Source organism: Rhododendron vialii, chromosome 9a, assembly GCF_030253575.1.
Source record: "Rhododendron vialii isolate Sample 1 chromosome 9a, ASM3025357v1".
NCBI classification, from domain to species: Eukaryota; Viridiplantae; Streptophyta; class Magnoliopsida; order Ericales; family Ericaceae; genus Rhododendron; species Rhododendron vialii.
This window is the reverse complement of record NC_080565.1, coordinates 12,615,658-12,641,184: the sequence shown is the minus strand read 5'-3', so window position 1 is coordinate 12,641,184 and position 25,527 is coordinate 12,615,658. Positions and strand designations below refer to the sequence as shown.

General features: G+C 43.1%; 1 pseudogene; it reads right to left on the bottom strand.

Moving 5' to 3' along the window:
- Positions 1 to 826: 826 nt before the first annotated feature.
- Positions 827 to 14,686, bottom strand: LOC131300552 (MLO-like protein 4; annotated as a pseudogene).
- Between the last annotated feature and the right edge of the window lie 10,841 nt (positions 14,687 to 25,527).

Genomic DNA, 25,527 nt, shown 5'->3' with positions numbered 1-25,527 from the left:
TGACACGTGGCTCTTCTCTGGCGCGGGTTGAACGGAATCTATCGAAGCAATTTCACTCTTCGGTTATTCTCTAAAAAGATCAAGGCCTGATATCTCATACGATGGGGTCAAGACCCTGAAGCAGAGGTGCGAAGCTCCAGGGACTTGAGGGGCTATTGTGGAGGCTTCGGTCATGGTTTTGGTATATAACCGGACCACCATCAACCGAGGCCTCATATTAACACGGGCCTGTGTATACCTTTCTGTTTACTCGCTCGGCGTCAGGTCTCCTGTTGACACTTCGGTTAATTACCGAGGTGTGCATTCCGTTTGGGCCTCTTGGCAGAATGCAGCATAGCAGGAGGGGACCATGAGCAACACGTGGCGAAAAGGATCATCTGGGCCAAGCCTGCCCATGTGCTTCGTAACCGTCTTATCCAGTGCGTCATCTATGACGTCACCCGAGGCGGTTACCTAAGCGTGACCTCCACGCACTAGCTTGGAGCCCAAGTTAACCTAGGTCTATAAATACAAAGGGATACTCATCTTTGAGAGGTATGCCATCTTACCCTAACCCTAGACTCAAAAGCATCTCTCCTTACATCTAACTTGATCGTCGGAGGGTCACTAGGCTATTCCAGCCTTAGTGACTTGGTGCAGGGTCAGCGGCGGAGGAACGGAGTAGCGGAAGTGAAGTACCAGTTCAGGCGAAGGTCCCTCCTCCTAAATCGAACCCCTACACCAGCCCTAGTGACTTGTTGCAGGTCTAGAGGCAGGGGAACGGAGCAGCGGAAGAGGAATACTAATTCAGGTCAAGGTCCCGTCAAATCGAACCCCTACAGTGTGCAAAAAATTATAAAAAAATTCCAGTTGATGTAATAACAAGGCGATTATTAGCAGAAGTACAGCTGATTGCGCAATTTCACCTCTGATTTTTATCCTTTGTGGGTAACAAAAAACACGCAAGATAGGATAGTCCGGTGTCTCAACTCTTAACAAATTTAAAGATTACCCAAGGAGGACACGTCATGCTTTGGAAATTACATGGAACCAAGGATATCAAGTCCGAGAAACTACCATATTGCTTTTGGTACATTGGTGACAGGTAGCCATTACATGGGACTAACAACAAATGATATAATTCTCAAAAATAAAGTGAAGGGTGAATGACAAACAGGTCCTAACTCGGATAGAGATGGTAAGAGTAAGTGTAGTTATCCAGAGGATCAAAACTTTCACGCGGTAAGGAGCCAAGAAGCAGTCCTGCAATAGGGGACTAAGCTCCAGTAGTCGAGTTCAGATGGGTTACATTTAAAAAGACATTAAGACTACATTTAAAAAGAGTATTTTACTATTTTAGCTTCTTTGCATAGATAAATATAGTGGGATTCTGGAAAATTAGGGAGAGAAAGGCAAAGATACAGAAATATGAAAAGACATCTATGTTGACAAGATTGGAGGAGGAAATAAAGAAAAGTAACGACTCTCTTTCAAGATCAAATCAGTGATGAAAGACTTCAGGATAGAAGCATTTCTTGCTTTCCTACAAGAAATATACTTTGAATTGCATCCAAATAAATTGAGAATAAAGTAGATGATTCAATAACAACTTACCAGAAGTGACTTATGATATGAAAATTCTAATCTTAATTCATAGTTCCATTTAGATGTTGTCATTTGAAGCTAATGTTGTCTCTTTTTGTGTATTGCAAGATTAAACTTTAAATTTTGTTCTCTATCGCTTTCTATCATATTAATAAAATTGGTAAGAGAAGCATTCCCTGAAATCAACCGGATGATGATCATTGAATGGTTCTTCATGAAACATGATCGCTGCTTAAATCCCCACTAAATATGGAAAAAGAAGAAACTTCAGTTATACGATTTGGAAATAATATTGCTCACGACTACTGCTTTAAGTAAATGAACTTTTAGCCAAAAATATTTGCAGCAATATTATAAAAGTTGACTAAAATGAGCCCCTCCACTTGAAATAAATCTTATTCCCTCCGTCCCTTTTTAAGTGTCCTACTTCGTAACTCCAACTTATTAAAAAGACATCATCATTACACCTTTCACATCAACTTTTTTCTCCACTTTCCCTACTTACCCATCATCATTACACTTTTATTTACTAACTTTTCAAAATAAAATCTACTTTTAGGGACAAAATAGACAGTACACCAACTTTTACCCCCCTAACTTTATAAAATGGACACTTATTAAGGGACAGTCCAAAATGAAATACTGGACACAAAAAAAGGGACGGAGGGAGTACTTGGGTTTGTTAGGTAGTCTAATATCTTTATTGCCTTCTATCGGTTCAGGAAACGTTTTCAGCAGATTCGATAAATGGGTTCTTTTATTATTAGAATCCACTTTTCATTGTAACCGCTCTCTACAAGTCCTTTACTTGATAAAAGGCCACTGCATTGTATGCAAATGTATTATCATTTTTTGAGTCAGAATTGAAATTATTTAGAGATAAATGGGTGGTTGAAATTATGTAACTTAACAATTGTCACTGATATAAAAATCTATGGGAGTATGATAGGCACCAAAAGCCAATATGTCTTGAATTTACTCCGAGTATGTAACCTTTGTAAATTGTTGCGACATGGTAAAAAGATCAGGGACACCCCTTCATTACAGACAAACTTATGTATCCGAGAAGAAAGACAAAGGGAAAGGATCTCCTCTTACCAAGGACCATATAAATGTTGCCATCTCAAAAGCATTCTACACATGCAAGAATAATGATGATTAAAACAAATGGAAGTATCCATATGAAGGGAACTAACCATTCAGTGGGTCAACCAGATAAAATATATCGTCACAAAAGTATACCTGAAATGATATGAATTGTATTAACCATAACTATATCTCTGGTTTCCTAAACCAAAAGAGATCATCACGTGGTTTTACTTGAGTTCCAAAAAATTTTCCCTTTGGCTCCACAGTCTCAAGTGCTAACAATGACACAACATGCTGGAGTTTTGTTCCGACCAACATGACAAGCTACATGTGCCAAATATTGGATGTTAGAAGTATTGACTAGACACTTATCTTAAGAACATAACTACAAGACTAGCGAAAACTTACAATGGCAGGGACAAAGGAAAGCCAGAAGTAAATGTTCAAACCTGTGACATGGTGCCATAAATCTCTTTGGTTAATCAAGCCAAACTGATGTAATCACCATAACTTCTATCAAAAAGCACAAAATCTTAGAATTTGGGAACCCACAATTTACCATGAATATTGATAAAGATGCATAGTATGGCATAAGCCCGGAGTGGCCAGCTGCAAAAATTATACCACCATCAATTCCAATATTAATTTTCCTTTTTTCATCCCATTTCTGCCCTACCATCAAGATGATTAATGATCATAAACTGAGAAAAGCACAGAAAAAATACATTAAGTTTTAGTCAACTCTCTTAAGATTTAAGTAGCATGACTTAATGGGGCATTGGTGGGTAAACCAAACCAAACTAAACTAAGCTCAATTGGGCTCCGTTGGATGACTCTTTTTTCTCCATCGTGCTCTTCCAAGGTTCATATAACCAATTAAGCACACTAAATTCGTCTCGGTTTTACCCCAACATCCCATGTCAAGTTCAATGTAGATCTTTGTTTGAGGGAGCCAAAAAAAATATAAAGGTTTGGTGTTGGTCTATGTTATATTATATTGGCTTGGATAAGGTGCAGTTACATTCCAAAGGGTCAGATTCATATAATTTTCCCTTCTTAGGACATGGAGACTCTACGCATATTACTATATATATTTCTTCTCCTTTCAAAAGTAAGCAGTGTTTACAAGCTGACATGTATTTCACGTTAATATGAGAGTTTGTGCATAAAATTTTGGTAAACTGAAATTACTTGCACCCACTAAGTGTAGGGAGGTATTCCTGAAAAGGCAGAAATAAGACCCGAACACGTGGTTACGTGGGACCATGGTATAAATATGATAGAGATAGTCGTCGAGCGGGACGATGGTCGGCGATGTGGACTAGTGACATGACAAGTCATTTGTCCAGGAAGGTTGTACGAGTCTTGGTCCAGTAAACATAAGAAGTTATTGGACCAAGAGACTAATAAAGGAACAATGACATGTGAAGTCACTGGTCCAAATAGTTTGTTCGGCAATAAAAGGGCCAAACAGGAGGAGAGCTCTTGAGAAGACATTGGTCCAAGTAGTTAAATAAAGGACCAATTACATGAGAAGTGACTGATCCAGGCAGTCTGTTCGGCAATGAGATAGTTGAACAAAGAAAGAACTCCAATCAAGAGCTGAAGCAGAGGAAATACTCTAAGAGGTTCCAGGACTGTAATGTTCCATGAAGGAATGGGATCCCGTGAATATAGGATCCAGGAAAAATACCCAACGGGAATGGGATGTTCGGCCAGCTATGAAAAAGAGTCCTAAAATGATTAAGGTAGTGAACTGATAAGGGAACGAGAATCTAAGATATCATGAGTTTTCTACATGAGATGGAATCCTAGAGCGATAGGGATATGCTTGGGCAGCAAATATCTATGAATCTATAAATACGAGGTAAACCTAAAGGTAAAAGGTACGCAATACTTAGCAATACGATTATTCTCCTGCTGATAATTAGGGTTTTTTTGCTAGTACGAGATACTAACTTAGGCATCGGAGGGCCTTTGCCACGAGAGACAAGGGTGCGCTCACCCCATTGTCTATTTTGCAGATTAGGGTTTCAACGACGAACTAGGGTTCTGGTCAAGAAGCACGGGAAGCCATTACGATCTAGTGCTGTTCAAAGCACTACTTGATTTTGTCCACCTACAATTGGCGCCGTCTGTGGGAAACGAAAGAGTTCTCTTTGAAAAATGATCATGGTGGAAGAAAATCCAACGACGCCGCTCGACCCAAAGAATCTGCTAGGTGGAGGAAGAGATAAATCTCTACCAGGGGCTCTGAGAAAGCCTGAAGGCAGACATAAGAGGAAGGCGACAAGCAAGGGCAACACCCTTACCGTCCTGGATGGCTCCATGAATAGGGAGGACAAGACAGCCACAGAGTCCACAAGAAGGAATAAATCCCATCGTGGAGGAGAGTCGGTTGTACACTCGAAAAGTGTGCACAATAATGAATACATCCTCAATAAAAAGAGGCAGAAAATCGAAGAGTTTGCTCGACTGATCAAGAGATGAGAGCATGAGATCCGGAAGTTAGAAAGGATCCGGGAGCACCCTGAGGACTCTGGACTTTCATGAAGAAATTCCAGGGAAGACAGGTATGCTATGGTGAAACACAAAAGGCTCATTCATGAGGAAGAAGGAGCAAGAGCTCCACCCCAAGGCTACATAAAGCTTCTCCACGAAAAAGGAGGAGCAAAAGTAAAAGCTGAACACTAGAGCAGCGAAGGACTTCTTCAAGAAAAAGGAGCAGAAGCCAAAGTCCCACCCACGAGGAGGGAGGGACCAGGAAACACCACAGGGATAGGTACGAAAGACCTGACTCCGATTGAAAAAAGAATAAACCCAACAAGACAAAGGGACTAGAAGACGAGACCATGACTGCATGAGAATCAGCACAAGAAGTACTTAGCAATATTGCATCCTCCCCTTTTTGTAAGAAAGTTACAGGAGGTAAGGCTACCGAGCAGGGTGAAGCACGGAACGTTTATCCTTAACGAGACAAATACAGACCCCATGGCACACATACAGTACTACCAACAGGCAATGTTTATGCATGAGGGGGATGATGCAATTATGTGCAAGATGTTCCCATCGAGTTTGGGTAAGGTAGCTTTGTCTTGGTTCCATAAGTTGGGTCCGCGCTCCATCCGAGGATGGGGGCAGTTGGCCAAGGAATTCACTGCTCAGTTCCTGACGAGCAGGAAAGCGCCAAAGATGTTTGAGGGCCTCTCCGTTATGAAACAGGGGGAGAATCAGCCGATCAAGGACTATGTGAAGAAGTACTGGGAAACTTTCAACAAGATTAGACCAGTCGACCATCTAGGATGTCGAAAGGAATCCCGCCGAGAAAATGGTGGAAGGCTTGAAAAAGATTCAGATCAACGAGACTGATCCAGAAAGGTATTTCCTGATTGGGGAAACCTGAACAAAGAAGAAGAGAAAGAGTTGGCTGGGTTCCTCAAGAAGCAAGTTAATGTGTTTGCTTAGGTACCCGAATAGATGCTTGGGGTATATGCAAATGTGATTTGCCACCACTTGAATGTGGATCCACAACATAAGTCCGTGATGCAGAAAAAGAGACGATCAGCCGTACAGCACGTGGACACCGTTATCGAAGAGGTTAACCGGTTACTGGAAGCAAAGGCCATTGGAGAAGTTTACTACCCAGAATGGTTGTCTAACACCGTGGTAGTAAAGAAAAAGAATGGGAAATGGCGAGTCTGTGTAGATTTCACAGATTTGAATAAGGTGTGTCCAAAAGATAGCTTTCCACTCCCAAGGATAGATCAATTGGTTGATGCAACTGCTGGGTATGATCGGATGAGTTTCCTCGATGCATATCGTGGATATCATCAGATTGCTATGTACGAGCCCGATCAAGAAAAGACTTCCTTTAAACGCCAAGAGGATTATATTGCTATAGTGTGATGCCTTTTGCCTTGAGGAACGCCGGAGCAACTTACCAGAGGCTGACAATGATTATGATAAAAAAGTTGCTCGGTAAAATTATGGAGGTTTACATAGATGACATGGTGGTCAAGAGCAAAGAAAGGCAGGATCACATAGTTGATTTAAAGGAAGCCTTTGAGATTCTAAGAGAGTACAACCTGAAGCTCAACGCCTCGAAGTGTGCGTTTGGAGTAGGCTCAGGAAAATTCTTGGGCCACCTTGTGACCATAAGAGGGATAGAGGCAAATCCTGTTCAAATCACAGCTTTGCAAAAGCTCCAAAGTCCAAGGACCATGAAGGAGGTCCAAAGACTGACTGGAATGGCCGCGGCCCTTAATAGATTCATTAGCCGGTCCAGAATGCGAACAGGCATTCCAAGACCCGAAGAAGTACTTGACAGAAGCCGCACTCTTGTCCACTCCCGATCCGGGTGAGTCTTTGATTTTGTATTTAGCAGTTTCTGAGCATACTGTAAGTGCAGTATTATTAAGGGACAAGGGGTCCGAGCAAATCCCCGTGTATTATGTGAGCAAGACATTGCTAGATGCAGAAACGAGATATCTGCCCCTCAAAAAATTGGTCCTGGAATTGAGGACAGTAGCGAAAAAGTTGCCCCATTACTTTCAGAGTCATAAAATTGTGGTTTACGCAGAATTTTCGTTGAAATCATTGCTACGAAAGGCAGATTTCTCAGGACGTATATCAATTTGGTTGGTGTAGCTAAGTCAGTACGATATTGTTTATGAGCCGTGCACTGCAATAAAAGGGAAAGTGTTGGCAAACTTTGTGGCAGAATTCTCGCAAATAGTAGCTCCACGGCCTCCTAAGAGAAAAGAGTAGATGCCTGGGCCGCTAGCCAAGAAAGAAAAGGCATTAGCCGATCCCTTAGGATGGAAATTATTCGTTGACGAATCAGCCTGTAATACTGGATCAGGAATTGGGGTTGTGCTTTTTCCTCCTGAGGGAGTAATGATAGAGTTGTCTGTTTGGCTGGGTTTCAGTGCATCGAACAATGTGGCGGAGTATGAGGCACTCCTAGCTAGCTTGAGAAGTGCAAAAATCTTGAAGTTAAAAAGAATACGAGTGTACTGTGATTTACAACTTGTGGTGAACCAGTTGTCCAGGGAATAAGAAGCCCGGAACGAAAAGATGGCAGCCGACATGGAGGCCACCAAGGATCTGCTTGACACTTTCGAAAAGGTGTACATTGAGCAAATAAGTTCTGGGCAGAATGCACATGCAGATTCACTTGCTTGGTTGGCTACAGCTGTGTCAACCGAATTTAAAAGAAAAGTGGCAGTAGATTATCTTGCTGAGCCGAGCATTGGAAGAAGTGTGGAAATGGTCTTGGACGTGAACCAAGGACCAAGTTGGATGGATCCAATTGTGGGGTTCCTACGAGATGGGACACTCCCTAGAGATAAAAATGAGGCTCACAAGATAAAGACAAAATCTACATAGTTTTGGCTGTCACCTGAAGGAAAGTTGTATATGAAGTCCTTCACTGGATTGTACTTACTTTGTGTGCACCCCAAGATGGTGCAGAAGTTCCTCCACGAGATTCAAGAGGGAACATGTGGAAGCCATGCTGGGGGCAGGTCCACTGCCCACGAGCAATCACCCAAGGATATTGGTGGCCACAGATGCAAGAAGATGCAAAGGTGTATGTGAAAATTTGTGAGAAATGTCTAAAATTCTCACCAATGATCCGAACATCAGCTGAAGATCTGGTCCCATTGACAAGTCCTTGGCCATTCACACAATGGAGGATGGACATCATGGGTCAACTTCACAAGGCAACTGGAAATAGGAAATTTCTGTTGGTAGCAATAGATTATTTTACAAAGTGGATTGAGGCAGAGCCATTGGACAAGATCACTGAACCTATGATAGAAAGGTTCGTGTGGAAGAGTATTATTACTCGATTTGGGGTCCCTTATTCGTTGATTACGGATAATGGGCCCTAATTTCAGAAGAAGTTCAAGACCTTTTGTGCCCAATATGGGATCAGGAATTATTACTCGACCCCAGCCTACCCAAAGAATAATGGGCAGGCGGAAGCATCCAACAGAACCATACTTGACGGGATCATGAAGAGGTTGGACAAAGCAAAGGGGAAATGGCCCGACGAATTGCCACTGGTCCTGTGGGCGCACCGAACAACTCCTAGGAGGTCTACGAGAGAGACCCACAATTCATTAGCATATGGAATAGAGGTTGTTATTCCATTGGAGGTGGGTTTGCCGACCAACAGGACCACTTTGGTTGAAAGTGGAGGCAATGACAGAGCCTTGGAGATTGAATTGGATCTTACCGAGAAACGGAGATAGAGGGCTCTAGTGCATTTGGTCTCATATCAGGAGTAGCTGATGAAAAGCTACAACAAGAGCGTCCCCCCACGAGCATTTGGTGTTGGAGACCTTGTGCTTCGAAAGGTGCTCGGCAATACTAAGGTGACCAACGAGGGTAAGTTGGGGGCCAATTGGGAGGGCTCATATCGAGTTACTGAAATTCTGGGTATAGGGGCTTATAGATTGGCAGACCTGGACGGGAACCCGGTGCCAAGGCTCTGAAATATCCATAATCTGAGGAAGTTCTTTGTTTAAAAGACTTCAGTTTGATTTTTCATTCTGTTTTAGGATGCACATCATGATTGTGTGAGAATTACGAATAGAATTCCCTTGTTTTTTAAGCTTTTGTTAGTTGCAAGGGGTACGCATAATGCGCCCTTGAGTTTTGAATTATGAATAAAATTCTCAAATTTTGGTGTAACATTTTGTGCTAGAATACGAAGCTAGGTTCTTTTTCCTCCCTTCGTATTGTGGAGCTGAGAGTTGGTCCATATCCGTACGAATTTATAAGGTACGAAATTTACCAAGTACGAAAACACTTGGGTTGCATACGTGAACATGCATTAGTCGTCTAAGTATGAGAAACTTAGGCATAAGAGCAACAACTATCTGAGTACGAGCAAGTATAGGCATTTGTCCAAGTTTGAAAAACTTGGGTTGCATACGAATACATGCAAAGCTTCCGAGTACGAAATACTCAGGTTGCATACGAAGAAATGCAAGGAATATTTCCCAGAAAGTGAAACCTTGGAATGCATATGAGAACATGCACAATTCTGCCAAATATGAATACATTTGGGCATTTGTCTAAGTACGAGAAACTTAAGAGTATAACCTAAGTACGAATACACTTAGGAGTTGGCCTAAGTATGTGAAAACTTGGGGAGCATACTGTAGGGAGGTATTCCCGAACAGATAGTTTTAGTTGCCGAACACGTGATATTTGGAGCACGTGGTAAGTATGATAGGACTTATCGCCTAGCACTATGGTGAACGGTGATGATATGGGAAGTCATTGATCCATACAATTTGATCGGCTAATAAAGACAAAAGACATGTGAGGTCGTTAGTCCAGGTAAATTGATAAAAGGACCAGTTACATGTGAAGTCACTGGTCCAAGCCGTCTGTTTGGCCTTGAGATGGCCGAACAAGAGAAAGAGCTCCAATTAAGAGTAGGAGCAGAGGGAATACTCTGGAAGATTCCAGAATAAGTCATGTCCCGTAAAGGAATAAGATCCCGAGGATATAGGATCTAAGAAAGATACCCAATGAGAATGGGATGTTCGGCCAGTAATGGAAGAGAACCCTAAAAAGGACTCTTTTCTAATAAACTGATAAAGGAAACGAGAATCCTTGATATCTTGGGTTTCCTATACGAGATGGGAATCCGATGGCAACAGGGATGCTTGGGCAACAAGCATACGAAAATCTATAAATAAGAGGTAAACCTAGAGGTAAAAGGTACGCAATACACTGCATTCTTATTGTTTTCCTACTGATAATTAGGGTTTGACTGCTAGTACGTGATACTAATTTTGGCATCGGAGGGCCTTTGCCACGAGAGGCAAATGTGCACTCACCCCTTGTCTATTTTGCAGATTAGGGTTCCGACGACGAATTAGGGTTCCGGTGAAAAGGCACGAATAAGCCGTTGCAATCCAAGGTGATCCGAAGCATCAATTGTTTTCATCCCCCTACACATACGAGAATATGCAGATTTATCTAAGTACGAATACACTTAGAAATTTTTTCGAGTACAAAATACTTGGATTGCATACATGAACATGCAACATTATCTAAGTACGCATATACTTAGAGGTTTATCCAAGTACAAACACACTTGAAGAGCAATCAAACAAGTTAGAGTACGAAATACTTAAACTGTGTCCGAAAAAACACACAAGTCTGCCAAGTACGAAACGCTTGGGCGAGCAAGCACAGTACAAAAGATACGTATGAATGAACGCACGAAGTTGGCCAGGCACGAAGCGCCTAGGTTTGTAAATAAATCTGGAACGGATTGAGTATGGTTGAGGTATACGAAGAGACACACAAACCCGACTAAGTACAAGTACTTAGATGTGTAAACACACGAAACTTAGGTGCGTACGAACAAACGCACAAATTTGCTAAGTCTTAAAAACTTAGGTGCCTATGAATAGACGCACAAGTTTGGCTAAGTATGAGTACACTTAGGCAATGGCAATGAATAAATGCCGAAATCCGATTGAGTATAATCAAACTCAGAATTTGGCTAAGTATGAATAAACTTAGGCCATGGCAATGAGTAATGCCCAAGTCCGATTGAGTACGATCAAACTCAAAATTTGGCCAGGTGCGAATAATCTTTGGCCATGGCGATGAGTAGTGCCAAAGATTGATTGGGTATGAATAAACCTGAATTATGACAACGACGAATGTCAACAGTAGACCCCAGTACAGAAAGGTTTGGGGCCCAAGCAATGAACATTGCTCTGATACAAGCAAAGCCTGAGATAAGCTAGGTACGACATAAACAACAGTGGATTGGCTGAAAACGAGTATGCTTAGGCTTTGGCAGTAAGGAATGCCGAAATCGACGAAATCCGAGCAAACCTAGGCCTTGGCAACGTATGAGATCTAAATTGAAGCAATTAGGACTTGGTATTGGTATTGGATAAACAGTCATGTTTGGCCAATAACTAGGGATAAGTCATCGTGCAAGACGGTGGTCGGTTATATGGACCAGTGACATGAGAAATCATTGGTCCAGGAACTGTACGGGGCCAAGGACTAGTGAACATTAGAAGTTATTGGTCCATGAGATTGATTAAAAAACCAGTGACATGTGAAGTCACTTGTCCAAGTAGTCTGTTCGGCAACGGGAGGGCTGAACAATAGGAGAATCGTGGGATGCATACGATCACATGCACAGATCAGCCAAGTACGAAACACTTGGGTTGCATACATGGCCATGCGACATCAACTAGGTATGAATAAACTTAGACATTTTCCCATAAATGTGCAATCCTGGGGAGCATACGAGAATATGCAAGGGTAAATACACTCAGTAAATTTGTCCAAATGCGAAGCAATTGGAGTGCATACGATAACATGCATATTTTTGCACCTAACTTGGAAGCAAAATTCCCTAAGTACGAAATACTTAGGTGCATACGATAACATGCACAAAACAGCTAGGTACGAGCAACCTTAGCTGGTTATCCAAAAGTATGAATAAACTCGGAGAGCATGAAGGCATATAAAATTAGCAAGTTAAGTACGAAACATTTAACACATATGTGAAGCCAACTAAGTGTGACAAAACTTAGCATTTGGGCAAAATCTATTAGCACGCAGGGCCAGTAATCTTTCTACAGAGGGAATCTAGAGAGAGAATGACGGGTTTTAAAGATGGGACGAAATCCCAAATATATCCTAATGAGTAGGGTGGCGTATGTGAAACGTCACCCCAGACGCCGTTTGGGCGTTCCGTTCCCTAAAGGCGCTTGTCCGCTTTTAATGTGGGCAAAACGAAGTATGCCATGAATAAAGTTAAGAGCAGGAAAAAGCCTGTCCAGCCCAAAGAATGAGACATTTTTCCTAGGCAAATGATGAAAGTGGCACCAATTTTGTGAAACAAGGTGCAGGAGCAGAATGAATTTACTCGGTACTTGGGAGCTTTGCTCGTCATTTACGTACAAATGATGAGTAAAGCTGGGAGCAATTGTAGGGAGGTATTCCCGAAAAGGCAGAAATAAGACCCGAACATGTGGTTACGTGGGACCATGGTATAAATACGATAGGGACAGTCGCCGAGCAGGACGATGGTCGGTGATGTGCTCCAATGACATGAGAAGTCATTTGTCCAGGAAGGTTGTACGGGTCTTGGTCTAGTAAACATGAGAAGTTATTAGACCAAGAGACTAATAAAGGAACAGTGACATGTGAAGTCACTGGTCCAAATAGTTTGTTTGGCAATAAAAGGGCGGAACAGGAGGAGAGCTCTTGAGAAGACATTGGTCCAAGTACTTAAATAAAGGACCAGTTACATGAGAAGTGACTGGTCCAGGCAGTCTATTCGGCGATGAGATAGCCGAACAAAGAAAGAACTCCAATCAAGAGCTGAAGCAGAGGGAATACTCTAGGAGGTTCCAGGACTGTGATGTTCCGTAAACGAATGGGATCCCGAGAATATAGGATCCAGGAAAGATACCCAACGGGAATGGGATGTTCAGCCAGCTATGGAAAAGAGTCCTAAAAGGACTAAGGTAGTGAACTGATAAGGGAACGAGAATCCAAAATATCCTGGGTTTCCTATATGAGATAGGAATCCTAGGTTTACAGGGATGCTTGGGCAGCAAGCATCTATGAATCTATAAATACGAGGTAAACCTAAAGGTAAAAGGTACGCAATACGTAGCAATACGATTATTCTTCTACTGATAATTAGGGTTTTTCTGCTAGTACGAGATACTAACTCAGGCATCGGAGGGCCTTTGCCACGAGAGGCAAAGGTGTGCTCACCCCCTGTCTATTTTGCATATTAGGTTTCCGACGACGAATTAGGGTTCCGATCAAGAAGCAGGAGAACCATTACAATCTAGTGCTGTTCAAAGCACTACTTGATTTTGTCCACTTACACTAAGAAGAGTCCAAGTCCATGTAACATAGATCTTGGTTATAGTTTCTGTTTGGTAAGTGTAGGAGCTTGTTTAGAAGCTCATGGTTTTCGTTTTCTCCTGCTCTCTACCTCTTCCTATCTTTTAATAATTTTCAAACATGCTGGCAGGAGCACATTTTTCCTCCATATATCTATTCAAGCACAAACATCTACTTGAAACAAATTTGGCCTAGGTGCGGATTTTAGGCTAGAAAAACCAAAAGGATGACCTATTCCAGATTGAAAATACTCAAATCAAGATGTGTACTAACTACCGCTCTCTTTTTCTTCTTCCCTTTCCATATCTTGAGAAGTCCCTCAATGGTCAAACAGGACAATGTGCGCTTATTTAGAAGAACATTTTGCATCAGCACAATCCATGAATTAAAGATTTATACTAAATACGTTGATCAATTCAATGGATGCACACCTGATCCCCACCATTCCATAGAACTCATCTTCCATGCTCCGAACCACGTATCTGTGGAAATTATATGTATGTGGAAGTTGGTGATTCTGCAAATTACAGCACCAGAGAACAGACCACATTTAGAATTCATTACAGCAGGACAGTGATACATATTGACATCGAACCAACAATATGGATAGCAATTCAAACACCTGTGGATAACACAATAAAGCAATGGTGTGAGAGATCCCATGGTGACCTAAATGAGTAACATATGGTGAAACTGTATGGAGAAGTTAAGCACCAATATAAAATCTGTGCGCTGAAGGTAAATTTGCTAAATGGAAGAAAGACAAGTAGCCAATAGAAGGATAAGGCTCCAAGAAGATTTGAAGAATGCATAGTCCTTGCCAAATAGGTATTAGTAACCATGTTTCTACATATAGAAAAGGTAGGTTAGTCGATTTATCCCACGCAGTCTAAGCTGACATATCTTCCATTTTATTGTGTAATCTCTGATACAAAACCTTTTCGGGTTCCTTTCACTCACTTATAACACGATCAAGTAAAAAAACGGAGTCACTAAAATTATGGTAGTTAAATGGGATTCTTATTCAGAGTTTCATACAACTACTTCAACATTTCATTTGTTGTTACGGTTTCTGTGAGCTACAATTATGCGTGTTAGTCTAGGATTCTTATTCAGAGTCTCATACAAGCCTTTCTTCTCCTTTCTTCCTTGGCTTCTTGTTTGTTCTTCTTTCACCCATTGAAAGAGTAAGCAAGCAGCCCCTTTCATACATTATCCACACCCAACGCTCATCATCCATCCATTAAACCCTCAAGTTCAAGGCTCAAACACACCACCAAACTCAACACCAAAGGTATACCACCTTTGTAAAGCTTTCTGTTCTGACCCCAAAGGGGGGTTGGCAGGGTCAAGGCTGGTAATCAATACCAATCTTGGCTCTAAAGCTGGCAAGGTTTCAAAAACCGTGTGTCGTTAACAATGGCGCACGCCAATAGTATCGAGCCGTATGCCAGTCATGGCTTTACATGCAGTACTTGCGTGGGGATCAGTGTTTAGCTATTTTCTATTCTTTCTTTTATTTTATCACCCTATTGCATGCCAAAAACCAGTTTACAGCTTTCTGTATTTAAGAACTGTGTAGTTGTAACATTCAATATGTGTTTCTGTCACTTTGGAATGCCTCTGGGATATCCTTCTGGTTATGTTCCAGAGCCCAAAAAGTGCAAAACTAAGCACTGGACAAAAATGGTGTAACTGGCGTACGGTATCTATATACTGGCGTACGACAGTTAGATCTAGCCTAGTGGCTCGCCATTGCATGGCAACTAGGCCTTGGCCTCTGTTTACTCCCCCATAATGTTTATGAGGTATTCTGTTTATTTTATGGCTCTAAAGCCATTTTAAATGTCTGTAACTAAATATAAACTGTGATATAAACTGCGTGGCTTGTCCTGGATGTGCACTGGTCCTTTCCAGAGCCCAGAGGGTTGAAAGTAAGAGCTATGAGTTTAAGTTTACTGGAGTATGCCAGTCCATGTGTGGTGTGCGCAGGTCAGGTCTGCATGCAGTGACTTGGTCAGTGCATGCTTGCCTTCTTCCTGCGCACATTCCCTTGGACCAGTGTGTTCCAGTTTATTCAAAATACTCACAGAAGTTTGTTTTCAATCTTTATTACTTGTTTCAATAAAGCAAACATACCATTTTATCACATATTGCAAACTTGTTACTGTTTAATCCCCTCTGACTGTTCCCCCGCCCTAAATGGCTAAAAGTTGATCAAAAGAGAGAATCAAATGTTTTACAAAATGCCCGAGTTGAGATCAATCTCCGGATTGGGCAAGAGGGGTGCCTTAAAACCCTTCCCCTTTCGTAACCTGGCTCCAGAACCCTAGATATCGAAGGTGACGATGGACCAGTCTATGCCTTTTTCAAAATCAAACAACGTAGCAAACGTTTCAAGTTCGGTTCCTTGGGTGGTTTACCGCAAAACCCGAGTGGCGACTCTGAATCGTAGCGTTTTGCCATGCTTTTCCAAGAAAGGGTGCACCCAATTTTCACAGGATTTTAGGGGCGTGTGCCCACAGTGACGACTCTGCTCGAAAAAAAAATTGCATTGGTCTATACTTGGAAATTAATACTCTCGAGAACAATCCTTCAAAAGTTTGTCAAATAGTACGCTTCACGCTGCTGAAGAACGGAATGGTGGCTTAACAGGATCTCCGCATCCGACCAATTCGAACTCGGACTTTTCCAATTGTTCACTTGAGTAGTTTTCTCCAAGTATCGATTAATAAAAGTGAGCCATATTTTAAAAGGCATTTTTGCAAACGTTGTGATTCTCTTTCATTAATCAATCTTTTAGCATTCTTCATGTGCATCGATGTTGGCTAGCCCCGTTGAGGTGTTTTGGGTAACCGGCACAGTTTACTGGAGCCCGGAGTTCTTGAACGCCTAACAACCTTGGACGATGATGAGTCATTTTGCCGTTCAACCGTTGGACTGCAATACGCGGGCAACGGGAGGTATATCTTAGCTTTAGTCAGAGGAACCCCTTCAAACCAAAACCGGCCTCTTCATATACAAAGCACTAGAACTCTCCAAACTAGGACAGGTACCTACAAGGTAAGATTTATTTTCATCTAACCCCCATATACTGTCTATGTGTTACTGCTTTCCTTATTGCATGCACTGTACATACATACCGTTTTGCGTAGGAGCATGATAGGGCGGCTTTTAGGTTGTTTCTTGTCGAGTTTGTCTTATGCCTATTAGGACGCTGCCATGGCCCGATGATGAGTCGTGCATCTCAATGGTGCACGTTATCAATTTTCAAAAGTCCTTGGATCAACGAGACTTTGGGAAATCAATACTTTCTAAGGCTTTGTCTAAACCCAGTCGAGGGTTCAAACAGAAAATTAGGAACGGAGAGAATGCCGTGATACTTATACCATCAAGGTTAAAAGTGCTAATCACTTACACCATCCAGGCTCCGACACAGTGCTGCTTACGCCGCCCTGGTTCCGGTATCACGTCATCTACACTGAGTTATTCCGACTCCAAAAGTTGAAACTTCGAGAACGAAATAGTCAACGGTTTAGTCTATTTTGACATTTCTTAGTGTTAGTCGATTCAAACAAGGATACATCGTCTAAAAGAATATCCGATGATTTTTTTAAAGCGTCTGAATGTCTTGAGACAGACTCCCTTTAGTTACGGAGTCTAGGAGGACACCGATGACGTTGACATGCGCATTTTTCATTCTTTCAAATAAATTGCTGCAGGAGTACCACTGAGTTCTCATTTGCTTTACTGTCTAGCCGTGAACCATTGCACCACCGAAGAGAATTCCGAGAACAAAAGCCAAACCTAATTGGGAAAGTCCACTGGGTTCGTACAGAAGAAGACTTGCAAGGCTCGATTCTCAGTTAGTTACAACGGAAGCTTTGGCTGGTTCACCGTCAGTGGGAGATTCACCGGCGACTATGCCACACGAGACCCCTCCATCTTCTCCTTCTCCGACATCATCACCGAAGTTCACTAAGGCACTCATCATGATAGAGGCACCTCAAGATCAAGTTGCTATTCTAACAGGCCTCCAGCACAACATGGCCAATTTCCGCGCATTGATCAATGAGCGACTCCCAGCAAGAGGGGAAAGAGTCGAAGAAGAAAAACCTAGTCCCAGTCCTGAAGAATAAATTCCTTACACCGAAGTGGTTGTACATAACCCAGAAATAGCCAAGATGGCCAAACTTGAAGCAGCTATTTCCAAATCTGAAAAGGTTGGTGCTAGAGGATTGGACATGGACTGACTTTACCTCTTCCCAAATGCCAGGTTGCCTGAAAGATTCAAAATGCCAGACTTCACTAAGTTCGATGGAACCGGCGATCCTAAGACTCACCTTTTGGGTTATCATAGTGCTATGAAGCTCCTTGTGGTCGAAGATGGCGCAATGGCACAAATGTTTCCACAGACACTCTTTAGTCCAGCATTTCAATGGTTTCTATCTCTTGACGTTTCCAAAAGAAGAACATGGGAGGACACCCACTACACTCTCTTCCATCCCCTATATATACCCCCATTGGTCTTCCAAGTCCAAGGTTACCAAAAAAATCAAGCAAGAAAGGTTACACAATCCTTAATACTCTTGCTTTCTCATCACTCAAACCACTTTCATACACTTATTTCAAAAGTTCTACGATCTTGTCCAATCCATTTCATATCACTCAAGAAAAGGTATAAACTTATTGCCTGTTTACTGTTTTGATCCCTGAGGGGCACTGGCAAAGTCAAGGCTGGTAATCAATACCAGTTCTGGCTCTAAAGTCAGCATGGTTACAAGAAATCGTCCACTGGCACTCCCGCGCGCGATGAAGCCACTTACGCGCGCGCTTGTCTAAGGCAACGCGCGACGATTCACGTGGGGATGGGATGCCGGTTCTTTTCTGTTTGTGCAATAGTTTAAAATTACTTGAAACATGATTATAAATAACCCACTATTTTGCATGTTGAAAATCCATAGCTTAGCTTAGGTTGCTTATTTAGTTATTCTGGAATGCCCCTGGGTTGCTTCTGGATATGTCTCAGAGCCCAGGCATGCAAAGCAATTCCTGGAAGTTCAGTCATGACCCACGCGCGATGATCTGACTCCATCGCGCGATGGTCAGCCTGCTTCCAGGGGTCGCCCTTGCGTGGGCGGCTATACGTTTGGCCCTTGTTTTAATACCCCCACTGTTTAGGGGCTATATTTCAATTCCATTTATTCTGTTTGTAATTATTATCTACTTTCAGTTCATATAAACTGCTTGGTTTGACCCTGGGTGTGCACTTGTCCTTCTAGAGCCCAGAAGGAGATAAAAACTTAACCTGTTGGAAGGATATCGACCCTCGCGCGATGGAGCGAGTATGAAGCGCGACGGTGGACTTTCATGCTAGCAGATCCATACATGCAAGTTGACCACTGTTCGTGTCAAATTCATACCAATGCACTGTTTTGATATCCAATTTTAGTGTTAGATTTTTATCTTATTTATTTTCTAAACATGTCATCTCATATCGTATCCTACAAAGTGTTACAGTCTTAAACCCCCGATTAACTGCTTCCCCACCCTAATTGGCTAAGAATTGTTTAATAAAAGAAAAATCGTAAATATTTTCACAAAATGCTTAAGTAGAGACCGATCTCTGGATTGGGCGAGAGGGATGCCTTAAAACTCTTCCCCTCTCGTAACCTGGCTCCCGAACCCAGATATGGTTATAATAGATTGGTGCTTTCACTTTTTCAAAAACAAACAGCGTAGCAGGTGCTTCAAAATACGGTTCCTTGGGTGTCGGACCTTCAAAACCCGAGTGGCGACTTAGTATTTTTGTAGCGCTTGCCATCCGCGCTCGCGCTCCCTCGATTCCGGGCCCTTGCTTTGGAAACCTGGAAATTTCCAAGGGCATGCTGCCCACAGTGGCTACTCTGCTGGGGAACAAATCGAACCAATATTAATCTATACTTAGAGTTTAAATACATTTGTGAACAATTCTTTAAAAGTCTGTCAAAACGGTGAGCTTCGCGCTGCCGAAGGTTAGAATGGTGATTTAACAGGACCCCGTGTCCGAGCAATCTAATCTGGGACTTTTTCGATTGATCACTTGAGTAGTTTCCTCTAAAGATGGACTAAATAAAGTGAGCCAAATTTGAAAAGGCATTTTGCGATTTTGTGATTCTTCTTCTTCTTAAAACAATTTCTAGCATTTTTCTCATTTGCATCGATGTGGGATAAGCCTCGTTGGATCATTTTGGCAATTCGGCATAGTTTACTGGAGCCCGGGGACCCCGAATGACCAACAACCTTTGACAATGATGAGTCATTCTATCGTTTGATTGTTGCTTTGTGATTTCGCGGGCAGCAGGAGGTATAACTTGGCTCTAGTCCGAAGAACCTGTTACGAGCCAAAACCGGCCTTTGCATATACAAAACATTAGAACTTTCCAAACTAGGACAGGTACCCACATTGTAAGATCTATTTGCATCTAACCCCATATATTGTCTACGTGTTACTACTTTTCTTATCGCATGCATTGTACATACATTTTGTCTCACGTAGGAGCATGTTTAGGGCGGCTTCTAGGTTCTCGATCTTCAAGTTAGTTTTAAGCCTATTACGACGCTGCTTTTGCTCAATGAAGAGTCATGCATCTCAAATGATGCATGTTTTCAGTTTTCAAATCTTTAAAGCAAAGGGACTTTAGGGAAATCAAAAGCTTTCTACACCTTTGTCTATACGCCTGATTGAGGTTTCAAACAGAAAATGAGGAACAACGCAGAGAAAGCCATGATGCTTACACCAATTAGGTAACAAGTGCCTCGTCACTTACACCACCCGGCTAATAGCGCAGTGCCGCTCATGCCATCTGGTCATAGTACCATGACATTCATACCAAGTTGTTCCAATCCCAAAGTTGAAACTCCAAACAGTGGAATAGTCAAAAATTTAGATTTCTTTTGGCATCCTTTAGGATCTCTTGCTTCAGGTAAGGATACACCTTCGAAAAAAATTCTGAGGATTCTGGCAGCATCCGAACATCTTGAGACAGACTTGTCCTCTAGTTCTAGAGTCTAGGGCGACACTGACGATGTTGGCTGTGTTATCGCTTTAGTCTTTTATTTAGATTAAAGTTACTGCAAGACCCTTATTGAGCCTTTTCTTACTTTACTACAAGCAAAGTTCTGAATCATTGCACCACCACGGAGAGTATCGAAGTAGAAAGGCAAACCCATTTGGGAACGTCTACATCAGAATCCGATTCAAAGGCTCATCAGGTTGCAATCCCAGTTAGTCACAACGGAGGACTCTCCACGTTCTCTGTTGGCTACTCTTCAGTCAGGCTCGTCATCAGTTATTCAGGAAGTGAAACCCCCAACGTCACCAACTCTTTCATCTTCATCAAGTTCCTCTGAAACCTTGGTCATGGCAGATCAACCCCAACCACTAACCGTGGAAGCTATATTTGCAAACCTCCAGAATAGCATCGCCACCATGCAATAGAGGGTTACTCAAATGGATGCCAATGTTACCCGATTGAATGACCTCTTTAACACTCGTCTTCCGCCAGTAATAGAAGCAGGAAGCGAGGTCGATGAGGATGTTCATGCAGAACCTATCTTTGTCGAGGATCTGAATCATGCAGGGCGACTCATAGTTCAGCCCAATCCGAGAGAAGCTCGCCCAATAGTGACAAATCTAAACCCTACTGTCGTCAGGCCTACTCAAAACCCTGATTTGATCGCTCTCATGGCCAAGATCACCAAGCTGGAGGAATCCGTCTCCAAATTTGAAAAGATCAGTGCTGGGGGAATTGACTTGGACCGTCTTTGTTTGTATCCCAATGCCAAGCTCCCTGACAAGTTCAAAATGCCTGACCTGGCCTGACCTCTTTAACACTCGTCTTCCGCCAGTAATAGAAGCGGGAGGCGAGGTCGATGAGGATGTTCATGCAGAACCTATCTTTGTCGAGGATCCGAATCATGCAGGGCGACTCATAGTTCAGCCCAATCCGAGAGAAGCTCGCCCAATAGTGATAAATCTAAACCCTACTGTCGTCAGGCCTACTCAAAACCCTAATTTGACCGCTCTCATGGCCAAAATCACCAAGCTGGAGGAATCCGTCTCCAAATCTGAAAAGATCAGTGCTGGGGGAATTGACTTGGACCGTCTTTGTTTGTATCCCAATGCCAAGCTCCCTGACAAGTTCAAAATGCCTGTCCTGGCCAAGTTTGATGGCAGTGGTGATCCTAAGACTCATCTCTACACTTATCACGCTGCTATGAAGCTCTTATCAGTTGAGCCCAAAGCCATGTCGCAACTTTTCCTTTAGACTCTCTCCGACCCTGCCTTCCATTGGTTTTTGTCACTCGACATTGCCAAGAGGAGGACTTGGGAAGATATTGTTGCTGCATTTATTTCGCAGTACAGTTATAATTCCCTGTTGAAAATGACAAAATGGGAACTTAAAGCCACCAAGATGGAAGCCAAAGAGTCTTTCGCGGACTTTGTCAAGAGGTGGAGGGCTAAAGCCGCCCTAATGACTGAGCGTCCCAGCGAGAGAGACCAACTCCGCATTATCTCCCGTAATCTTCAACCAGACTATGCCAAACACCTAGTTCTCGTTCAAGCGTTGGCTAACTTTGAAACCTTCTTCGACTCTGGCTTGGCCATTGAGGACGCACTGCAAAGTGGTATTCTATCAAGGGGAGAGTCCTCTAACCCTCCAAAATCAAAGCCTTGGGCATACTCTGGCAACACCAATGCACTGTTCAGGGGTGGGACTTTCTCCAACACATTAACCAGTGGCACCAATACCTCTTCCTCCAATGCCACCAATCACATTGCAGACGTTAATCAAGTGCAGACACTGCAAAACAACCGGCCTTGCAATCAACCCCGCAGCTTCTCCGCATTCGAGGCTCCATTATCCTCCGTTATGGAGAAGTTGATCAAGTCAGGGCATCTGAAACCCCTTGATCCCACTCCTCAACCTAAAAATCCATCACCCAACTTCAAAGCCAATCTCTACTGCGCCTATCACCAGGGTGCTGGCCATCTCACAGATTCCTGCTTTTGCCTCCGACATGCAATTCAGGATCTCATAGATCAGGGTACCCTCCTGGCTCCACCTCCACTATCTCAAAAACCAAACATCCTTTCCAATTTCATGCCAAAGCACAATACTGTTTCCCATATCAACCATATATCCCTTAGCTCCACTATATTCAACCCTACTAACCATATAACTTCAGTAAGTCAACCCAAACCAGTTGTTTCCATACCCACTGAGCCCAAAACTGAAGTCTTACACATTCATTTGGAAGAAGGACAATCATCCAATTCCAATGTATCTTCTGCACGCTTGCGAAATGGAGCATTCGTGCTGGGCGCATCTATCAGTGACCTTTTCCACCAGTCTATTCCTGCTGTGCAACTTAGCTCTACTTCTTCTCTTGATAGCCCATACTTCAACGTGATAGATCCAAATCCCTCTTCGAGTCTGGTAAGTCATTTTAGATCTGCAATGACTCCTTTGCCAGAACCGCAAGTTGATATGCAGACCGTTGGTTGGGCAATAGCCGACAATAATGACTATGCCACCCCTCATAATTAACGCATGGACTGAACTTGAGCTTGACAGTGTCCCGCAAAACCCTAAGTATGTCCCTTTTGACCACTCCTGGTATGATGCATGGATGGCCGGTTATGATGCGGCAATGCTTGATCCTTTGGATGGTCTCTCTCTATTCACTTTTTCAACAGCCCGAGCCTGTGGCTCCCGAAGAGAAATACTTTTGGGATCCCGAACCCGCTTGGCAAATTCCCATTGGGATTTGACTCTAATTCTTTTCAAGGTTATGCTTTGCCAGACTACATGACTCACTTTGTGGAAGACAATCTTGTTTAGGAGGAGCCTCGCATTTTAGGGGAATGCTTTGTCCCCTCTGCCATCGCCAGGCTTGTCAACTCGGTATCTGATGTCAAGCATGACCCTACTTTCTACATCGTTGATAAGGGACTTCTGCGCCCTACAGTTCCTTTTTCGAGTAGGGAAGACTGTAGTATCATGGTCACAGACCTTGTCCCGCCAGCCGATCTTTGGGACGTTGATCATATAGTCAATGTCCAAGTTAGGACAGAAGTTTGGACCGTCAATCGCTATTTGGCTGATGGTGGGCTTTGGGATGTTCCCTTTGTTGCCAACCCAGAACCTGTTGCAGAGGTCGCGGCAGTCAAGGATTTGGACTTCTAAGACATGCTAATAGTAAAAGACTTGGCTGAAGATTTGGGTTTAGACATGGAAGTACCTATGGTAGCACCAACAACCGACAAAGGAAAGCGCAAACTGGGTGAGGTCTCTGCTGACCTCCGGGATGTTGATCAAGACCCTTAGGTCGTGCCCTCTTTGGGAAACGTTCACAACGTTACGAGGAGTGGACGAATTTTTCAGCCTGCTAATCTACAAGCTGGAAGTTCGTCCAACCCTTCTAACCAAAGGAGTGAACCTTCTACTTTCCCGAGGTCTGCACCACTTGAGGTACCTGCTGGCACGCCAGATGCGGACATGATTCAAAGACAACTTGAGCGGATTCCTGCTGCCATATCAATCTGGGGACTAATCTGTCCCTCCCGTGAGCATCGTCAAAAGCTTTGCCACACCTTCTCTTGCCCTGAGGTCCAAGCTGATATCATCCCTGAAGCAATGATATCTCTCATCCTCCCACCTACTTCCAAGCACACCGTGATTTTCACCGATAAAGACCTGTCAGTTGAAGGGGTCGACCACAATCGCCCCTTGCACATCATTGTCAAATGCCGAGGACTTTGGGTTCTGATTGTCCTTATCGATAACGGTTCAGCGATCAATGTTTGCCCCTTGAGGGTGGCTTACCGTCTGGGACTAACTAAGAAGGACTTTGCACCTTCCAATCTAGCCATTAAGGCATACAACAACACTTGTTGTGTAGTTGAGGGTACATTAATACTCAAGCTCGATGTTGAGGGCTTTGAAATGGATGTTGAATTCCAAGTTGTCGACATCCTGGCCACTTTCAATCTTCTGCTTAGCAAGCTGTGGCTTCATAGGCCTGATATTATGGTTGTCCCATCTACTCTTCACCAAAAAGTCATGCTAGGACTTCCAACTGGCACATTAACTATCTGCGGAGATTCTGGGATTCGCCCGTTCAAGGAAGATGGTACTCCTATTCTAGGAATCATGCATGGCTAGAAGGATGTCGATCTAGGGGGTTTCTCTTTTGATACATCTGGTTCAGTTTTGGCTGTCAACGTGGACGGGGACTTCATCATAAGCTTTGTTGCTTTTGATATTATGAGAAAGATGTCCTATCTACCCGGGCTGGGCTTAGAGATTCATCAACAAGGGATATCCTGGAATTCCTTACCTTTCCTTCCTGCGAAGGCTATTTTGGCTTGAGGTACATTGCCTTAGCCAATGATACCAAAAGAAGGAAATGTACGGGAAAACCTCGAACCCTCTATGGTGATCCTGACAGCTACTTTGTGTGCGAGAAGGGAAACACTGTTTACACAGGACAGGCTGAGCCCTTTATCGATTCAGAGACCGGGGAGCTGCTACCGAGTTTTGAGATTTTCGCTGATGACACCTGGTTGGACAGCGATGAGGAACCAGCAAGGATGGAATTCAAGAAGAAGCTTAGCTAGCCAAAGGTCAGGACTGACTGGCTGGGATCTTTCAATCAAGGAAGCTTAGAGCAGCTGTTCCATGAGTTCTCTCAAGTGGGTTTGGCCGAGGAAGCTGAAGAAGCCGAAGTGCTCATGCTCAGGCCTGATGCCCTCGAGGATCCCACCTCCCTTATCACAGAAGCCAAGGGTAGTCTTAAAAATTGCATTTTCAAACAACGCTTAACTTGCATTGATGACGTGTCTGAGTCTGAGTCTGACACGGAGTCTTTTGAGTCTTCTGAGTCTAA